The 8,934-nt window shown below is 45.8% G+C and overlaps 1 non-coding gene across 1 annotated transcript; it reads left to right on the top strand.

Moving 5' to 3' along the window:
- The first annotated feature begins 8,114 nt into the window (after window positions 1-8,114).
- On the top strand, window positions 8,115-8,188 carry trnan-guu (transfer RNA asparagine (anticodon GUU)). The gene has a single exon. It is a non-coding gene; the product is annotated as a tRNA-Asn (tRNA).
- The last annotated feature ends 746 nt before the right edge of the window (window positions 8,189-8,934 follow it).

Below are 8,934 nucleotides of genomic sequence, written 5' to 3'. Positions count from 1 at the left end.
TCTTGAAAGTTAGGTCTTTATTCTCTGGAGCGCAGAATGTTAAGGGGGGACCTGATAGAGGTCTTTAAAGTTATGAGAGGGATAGACCGAGTTGATGTGGACAAGCTTTTCCCTTTGAGAATAGGAAAGATTCAAACAAGAGGACATGACTTCAGAATTAAGGGACAGAAGTTTAGGGGTAATATGAGGGGGAACTTCTTTACGCAGAGAGTGGTTGCGGTGTGGAATGAGCTCCCAGTGGAAGTGGTGGAGGCAGGTTCATTGGTATCATTTAAAAATAAATTGGATAGGCATATGGATGAGAAGGGAATGGAGGGTTATGGTACGAGTGCAGGCAGGTGGGACTAAGGGGAAAAAAAATTTGTTCGGCATGGACTTGTAGGGCCGAGATGGCCTGTTTCCGTGCTGTAATTGTTATATGGTTATATGGTTATATATGGAAAGCATCCAGAGAACCTCCCTCCACCGCCCTCTGAGGCAGAGAATTCCACAGACTCACAACTCTCTGTGAGAAAAAGTGTTTCCTCGTCTCCGTTCTAAATGGCTTACCCCTTATTCTTAAACTGTGGCCCCTGGTTCTGGACTCCCCCAACATGGGGAACATGATTCCTGCCTCTAGCGTGTCCAAACCCTTAACAATCTTATATGTTTCAATGAGATACCCTCTCATCCTTCTAAACTTCTAAATGCTGACAGTCTAGACCAAAAGGGTCTAGAGTGAGGAGGCGGTTATTTAGGAGACAGTTGTGGACAGAAAGTGTTCACCTGCAGCCCCCACCTTGTGAGACAGATGAGATAACGCTCGCGTGGAAGTGTACAACTTTGTGCACAACGCACGCACACATCCAGCGGAACGCCACAGCAAGTGGCTGTGATACTGCCGTTTTATTCATTTCACAGGACAGTGAGGAGGTTGATTCAATCAATTATTGATTGGTTTTAATAAGGAATTTGAGCCTGCGGGGTTTTGGCAGTGAAATGTGATGAGTCTGGAAAGGGGATATCTCGTCAAGTGTCGGGTTAAGAGGCAAAAGTGTTTCATTGTCATTCGGTCTGGAACAGAAGTATGAAACTTACATGCCGCAAGCAGCATAACAGATACAGTATGTGAACATAGTGCTCTGTAAACAATATATTAAAAAACACACCTATGCAGGGTGTCGGGAGAAGGCAGGAGAATGGGGATGAGAGGGAAATATAGATCAGACATGATAGAATGGCGGAGTAGGTTTGATGGGCCGAATGGCCTAATTCCGCTCCAAGAACTTAAGAGAAGGATAACGCTCTGTCCTGATGGCTGCCTGGGCCTATGCATGGGATGCCCTGTTCAACTCAGTCCCACACTCTCTTTCCCCTATCTTCAACTCTCCACTCAACTTCTCATTCATTGTGGGCTGAAGGGTTGTTCCTGAGCTCAACTCTTCTCTGTTCTATAGTTGGGTTCACAGACACAGCGTGGAAATAGGCAACTTCAGCCCAACGAGCCTGTGCCGATCAGCAATCACCCCACACACTAACACTATCCCACATAGAAATAAAGAAAATAGGTGCAGGAGGAGGCCATTCGGCCCTTTGAGCCAGCACCTACATTTATTGTGATCATGGCTGATCATCCCCTACCAATAACCCGTGCCTGCCTTCTCCCCATATCCCTTGACTCCACTAGCCCCTAGAGCTCTATCTAACTCTCTCTTAAATCCATCCAGTGACTTGGCCTCCACTGCCCTCTGTGGCAGAGAATTCCATAAATTCACAACTCTCTGGATGAAAAAGTTTTTTCTCAACTCAGTCTTAAATGACCTCCCCTTTATTCTAAACACACAGGGGACAATTTACAGAAGCCAAATAACCTACAAACATGCACGTCTTTGGAGTGTGGGAGGAAACCAGAGCCCCCGGGGGAAAAACCATGCAGTCACGGGGAGAACGTACAAACTCCGTACAGACAGCACCCATAGTCAGGATGGAACCCGGGTTACTGACGCCGTGGGGCAGCAACTCTACCGCTGCGCCACCGTGCCGCCATTGTGCCACCATGCCAGCCTTGATAACTACATGGCTAGGACAGGTTTGGTGGGGTATGGGCCAAACGTGAACAGGTGGGACGAGTGTAGCTGGGACATGTTGGCCGTTGCCACACTGTGTGACTCTACGATCCTATGACTCTAATTGAAACGCAAGTGTTTGAAAAACTAGGTGGGATAAACTTATATTTACACTGTTGCACCTTAGCTTCCCATCCCACGGACTGAGCGGATGTATGTTGCCGGGCACAGAGGGCTTGAGGTGGAGGAAGAGGCGGGCTGGGCTGGGAATCCCCTCACTGGAGAGCATGGGGGGAGGGGGGGGGGGGCAAGGTTACAACAGTGTGAGGGGCAGAGATAGAGTAGGTAGGCACAGTGCTTACAAATAGAAGACATAAAAACATAGAAAATAGGTGCAGGAGTATGCCATTCGGCCCTTCGAGCCTGCACCGCCATTCAATACGATCAGAGCTGATCATCCAACTCAGTATCCTGTACCTGCCTTCTCTCCATACCCCCTGATCCCTTTAGCCACAAGGGCCACATCTAACTCCCTCTTAAATATAGTCAAATTAACTGGCCTCAACTACCTTCTGTGGCAGAGAATTCCACAGATTCACCACTCTCTGTGTAAAAAATGCTTTCCTCATCTCGGTCCCAAAAGACTACCCCCTTATCCTTAAACTGTGACCCCTTGTTCTGGACTTCCCCAACATCGGGAACAATCTTCCTGCATCTAGCCTGTCCAACCCCTTAAGAATTTTGTAAGTTTCTATAAGATCCCCCCTCAATCTTCTAAATTCCAGCGAGTACAAGCCGAGTCTATCCAGTCTTTCTTCATATGAAAGTCCTGCCATTCCAGAAATCAGTCTGGTGAACCTTCTCTGTACTCCCTCTATGGCAAGAATGTCTTTCCTAACGACACGTGTTCAGGGTGAGAGGGGAAATATCGAAAGGAGGCCTGAGGGGAAGGTTTTTCCACAGAAAGGGTGGTGGGCAAAGATCTCCGCTATAAGATCTTTGGTGGTGGGTGTACGGAAGAGGCTTTCAGTTTCAGCTTCAGTTTCTTGTCCCTGGTACTGATGTACAGTGCAAAGCTTTTGTTTTGTGCTAACCAGTCATCGGAAAGATAATACATGATGAATTATTCCAGAGGGGGTGGGAGAGGCAGGTTCAATGACAGCTTTTAAAAACCATTTGAAAATGTACAGGGATAGGAAAGGAAAGGAGGGCTATGGGGCAAATGCAGGATAATATGATTAGCTTGAGTCTCAGAAATATAGCATGAAAAAGGCCCCTCGGCCCACCTAGTCCAGACTGACCATCGATCACCCTTTCACACTAGTTCTATATTATCCCGCTGTCTCATCCACTCCCGACACACTATGAACAATTTACAGAGACCAGTTAACCTAAACCCCGCACATCTTTGGATGAGAAACAAAAAAACACTTAAGGGATTGGACAGGCTAGATGCAGGAAAAATGTTCCCGATGTTGGGGGAGTCCAGAACCAGGGGTCACAGTTTAAGAATAAGAGGTAGGACTGAGATGAGGAAACATGCTTTCACCCAGAGAGTTGTGAATCTGTGGAATTCTCTGCCACAGAAGGCAGTGGAGGCCAATTCTCTGGATGTTTTCAAGATAATTAGATATACTGTAGCTCTTAGGACTAAGGGAATCAAGGGATATGGGGAGAAAGCACGAACGGGGTACTGATTTTGAATGATAAGCCATGATCATATTGAATGGCGGTGCTGTTAGCATATCGAAGGGCCGAATGGCCTACTCCTGCACATATTTTTTATGTTTCTTTTTTTTTTTTTTGTTTATTTTATTAGAAGTTAATACAGTACAAAATTTTAGGTGCCAACTATGTCATACCGTAATCCATTCTATGTACAACCTCTAGTTTTATGTTATGAGAAGGAAGTAAGCAGGACAAGAAAAAGAAAACAATAGAAAGAGGAAGAAGTGGAATAATAGATGGTAGAGAGTAGAAAAACGTGAAGTGTGTATATTTAAAATAAATAAATAAATAAAAAGTGGAAAGTAGAAATAGAAGAGAAGGCCCCTTAAAAGAACATTTTTCAAATCTGTATTCGGAGATGTAGATCTATCCGCGTCATGAACTGAAATCAGCAATCTTTACAGTACCGCTGCATCACATGATTCCAAAAAGTCGATGAAAGGAGGCCAACTCCTTAAGAATTGGTCATATTTATCTATTAGTCGGAGTCTCTTTTTTATGTTTCTGTGTGGGAGGAAACCGGAGGAGCTGGTGGAAACCCCCGTGGTCACAGGGTGATAGAAACATAGAAACATAGAAATTAGGTGCAGGAGTAGGCCATTCGGCCCTTCGAGCCTGCACCGCCATTCAATGTGATCATGGCTGATCATCCAACTCAGTATCCCGTACCTGCCTTCTCTCCATACCCCCTGATCCCCTTAGCCACAAGGGCTGTGGTATTATGCAATAATAGTGTAAGGCTGAGCAGAGGGGCACTAGGACCCTGTGTGCCAGAAGCCAGGCTCCAGTAACCGGATGTGTCTGGAACCCAGGGTGTGGGCAGTGGGAGAGAGGCCTGGGCTTACACGAGGCTGTTGCAGTTGCTGCTGTTATTGTACAGATTAAAGGTATACTCTGTTTACGTCGTCGTACGAGCCTTATTACAAGCATAACTCGACATGGTGCCAGAACTGGGAGACTTGTAAGCAAGAAAATAAATAAAGAAGAAGAGGACGGTGTATCGTTTTGGCGGGAAATAGGAGACGAGCTGGCAGATATGGCACAACCCACACCAACTGCTACGTTCACAATACAACCTCCAGAGCCATTCGATTTTACCAAGCCTCAAGAATGGGAGCGTTGGATCAGGAGATTCGACCGCTTCAGGCTTGCAAGCAATTTAAACGCGACGTCGGCAGAAAACCAGGTGAACACGCTAGTGTATTGCATGGGCGATGAAGCAGAAGATGTGCTAAAGGGGCTAACGCTAACTGCAGATGAGAGGAGGGTGTACACGGATGTCAAGGCAGGCTTTGATGCATTTTTTGTGCCTAAAAAGAATGTTATCTATGAAAGAGCCAAGTTCAATCAGCGTGTGCAACTGCCAGGAGAAATGGTGGATTCCTTCATCACTGCTCTATACGGATTAGCCGAACACTGCAACTATGGACAGTTACAGAACGAGCTGATCCGCGACAGGTTAGTGGTTGGGCTGAGAAACGTCTCATTGTCCGAAAAGCTACAGCTAGACAGAGACCTAACCCTTGAAACTGCTATAACAAAGACAAGGCAGTCTGAAGAAGTTAGACGACAGCGGTTTGACTTAAGAGGAGAAAATAGCGGTGCTAGCAAGTGCTCAAATGTTGATGCTGTGCATGCTAAAAGCTACAGAAAACCCAAATTTCCCTCAAAGCCTCAGCCACAAGCACAAACACCAGGCAAAAATAAATTTAATACACAGCCACAGCCAGGTTCAAAGGCCTGCTATTAATGTGGAAAAATGCCCTCGCATGGAAAATTGGAATGCCCTGCTAAAGATGCTGCGTGTCACAACTGTGGCAAAAAGGGACATTATGGCAAAGTGTGCAGAAACGGTGCTAAATCTCTCAATGCTGTCACTACAGAGGAAGAAGAGAGCTTTTTCCTGGGATCCGTGGATGCTGGAAAAGACCCGTGGACGGTGCAGCTACAAGTGAGACAAAAAAAAGTGTGCTTTAAAATAGATATGGTGCTGATGTCACCGCCATGCCAGCGGAGGTGTACCATGACATTACAGGGGGGCATGATGTGAAGTGCCTGGCAGTGTCGACACGCCCATTGTTTGGGCCAGGGGGCAATGCACTCTCTGTCCTGGGCGTAGCCAGAGAAACACTGCGCAGAGGCAACAAGACAGCCATAGAGGACATTTATGTAGTAAAAGACCTCCACACTGCACTGTTGGGAAGACCTGCCATAGGAAGGCTTCAGCTTGTGTGCAGGGTTGACGGCATCACCTTGGAATCTGTGAGACAACAATATCCGAAGCTGTGTAGCGGCTTGGGTCTTGTTCAGAGGCCATACTCAATTAAATAGAAAGCCGAAGAGACTTGATTTGTGATTTATTGATCTGTTTTCTACAATAAAGAAAAAGAGAGAGTGAAATGGGATGTGAAAATGTTCTGTAAACCTGTTACATTTACCTGAAACCTGAAAGAATAGTTCACAGTATGGTAACGTGTAAGTTATTTTATTTCTATTTTGCATGCTTAGATCAGGGACAGGTCTTCCAGCAAAAGGGCAGAATAAACCCCTTAAGACCTGCAGAGACAAAGGTAGTCCACCCTTTGTTCTCAAAGAAAGGGAGATGTGGTATTATGCAATAATAGTGTAAGGCTGAGCAGAGGGGCACTAGGACCCTGTGTGCCAGAAGCCAGGCTCCAGTAACCGGATGTGTCTGGAACCCAGGGTGTGGGCAGTTGGAGAGAGGCCTGGGCTTACACGAGGCTGTTGCAGTTGCTGCTGTTATTGTACAGATTAAAGGTATACTCTGTTTACGTCGTCGTACGAGCCTTATTACAAGCATAACTCCACAAGGGCCACATCTAACTCCCTCTTAAATATAGCCAATGAACTGGCCTCAACTTCCCTCTGTGGCAGAGAGTTCCAGATCGTTGATCGTGCAAACTCCACACAGACATTGCCCTAAGTCATGATGAAATCCTGTTCTCTGGTGCTGTGAGGCTGCGCCACCACGCCGCCCTAATTAGTGTAGTCAGATTGGTGTAGAGCAGGGGGTCCCAAACATCTTCGTCCCGTTTACCCCCGGCAACTTTAATAGCACATAACAATGTTACTTCACTTATTTACAAACAACTAATGTTGAACAGATATACCAGCACAGGTATAGCAGAACTGTAGATTGATGATAGAAACATAGAAAATAAGTGCAGGAGTAGACCATTCAGCCCTTCGAGCCTGCACCGCCATTCAATATGATCATGGCTGATCACCCAACTCAGTATCCTGTACCTGCCTTCTCTCCATTCCCCCTGATCCCTTTAGCCACAAGGGCCACATCTAACTCCCTCTTAAATATAGCCAATGAACTGTCCTCAACTACCTTCTATGGCAGAGAATTCCAGAGATTCACCACTCTCTGTGTGTAAAATGTTTTTCTCATCTCGGTCCTAAAAGATTTCCCCCTTATCCTTAAACTGTGACCCCTTGTTCTGGAGATCCTTAAACTGTGACCCCTTGTTCTGGAGATCCTTAAACTGTGACCCCTTGTTCTGGAGATCCTTAAACTGTGACCCCTTGTTCTGGAGATCCTTAAACTGTGACCCCTTGTTCTGGAGATCCTTAAAATATGACCCCTTGTTCTGGAGATCCTTAAACTGTGACCCCTTGTTCTGGAGATCCTTAAACTGTGACTGGAGATCCTTAAAATGTGACCCCTTGTTCTGGAGATCCTTAAACTGTGACCCCTTGTTCTGGAGATCCTTAAACTGTGACCCCTTGTTCTGGAGATCCTTAAACTGTGACCCCCTTGTTCTGGAATGTGAACCAATCACACATAAGCCAGCATCACTAACTCCACCCCACTATAACACTTATACTAACACTTGTTCCCAACACGGCCAGTCTGAGCAGCAAGGATGCGTTGACAACCTGTTGTCCTCAACGCTGTTAAGTTTTGGTGCTGATTAAAGATGTGTTTAAATTATACACGGTCTCTGGTGCCTGTTTACATGTTTTTATTTAAAGTTTTTTTTTAAACACAGTCCGTCAATGAGAACAAATATGTACAGATCCAGAATCAACACACGTACTTTCTGGGCAGGCGACAATGACCCCCAGGGGACAAACTGACCCCAGGTTGGGAACCCTTGGTGTAGGTAGTGTGAATGGGCATGAGTTGGCCTGGATGAGTTGGGTTTAACGGCCTGCTTCCATGCTGTACACCTCTATGAATGATTTAAAGTGCATCGCTGTTGTTCTATGAGCCAAACACAGCTAACAATGAGTGGACTTCAAATTCCTGTAAACAGCATGTGAGACAGCTGACTGGATTATCAGTTTTCGGTGTTTCAAAGAGCACCCAAAGTCTCTGTGGCGCAATCGGTTAGCGCGTTCGGCTGTTAACCGAAAGGTTGGTGGTTCGAGCCCACCCAGGGACGCAGATTTTATTAGCTTGCAAGTGTTGTTCGCTTGACTTACGTACCTTTTTTTTGAAAGGTTGAACAAGTTAGGTCTTTATTCTTTGGAGCGCAGAAGGTTAAGGGGGGACTTGATAGAGGTCTTTAAAATGATGAGAGGGATAGACAGAGTTGATGTGTATAAGCTTTTCCCACTGAGAGTAGGGAAGATTCAAACAAGGGGACATGACTTGAGAATTAAGGGACAGAGGTTTAGGGGTAACATGAGGGGGAACTTCTTTACTCAGAGAGTGGTGGCTGTGTGGAATGAGCTTCCAGTGGAAGTGGTGGAGGCAGGTTCGTTTTTATCATTTAAAAATAAATTGGATAGTTATATGGACGGGAAAGGAATAGAGGGTTATGGTCTGAGTGCAGGTATATGGGACTAGGGGAGAATACGTGTTCGGCACGGACTAGATTGGTCGAGATGGCCTGTTTCCGTGCTGTAATTGTTATATGGTTATATGGTTATATGGTAAGGATTGTTGTAAGGATAAAACCATGCTAGAGATTAACTAATGAACCAGATAGATTGTAGACAAAAATGCTGGAGAAACGCAGCGGGTGCAGCAGCATCTATCAGCGAAGGAAACATAGAAACATAGAAAATAGGTGCAGGAGTAGGCCATTCGGCCCTTCGAGCCTGCACCGCCATTCGATATGATCATGGCTGATCATCCAACTCAGTGTCCTGTACCTGCCTTCTCTCCATACCCCCTGATCCCTTT

This window comes from Leucoraja erinacea, chromosome 8 (assembly GCF_028641065.1).
Source record: "Leucoraja erinacea ecotype New England chromosome 8, Leri_hhj_1, whole genome shotgun sequence".
Classification (NCBI taxonomy): domain Eukaryota; kingdom Metazoa; phylum Chordata; class Chondrichthyes; order Rajiformes; family Rajidae; genus Leucoraja; species Leucoraja erinaceus.
The sequence above is the reverse complement of the archived record's forward strand: the minus strand, read 5'-3'. Positions and strand labels throughout refer to the sequence as shown.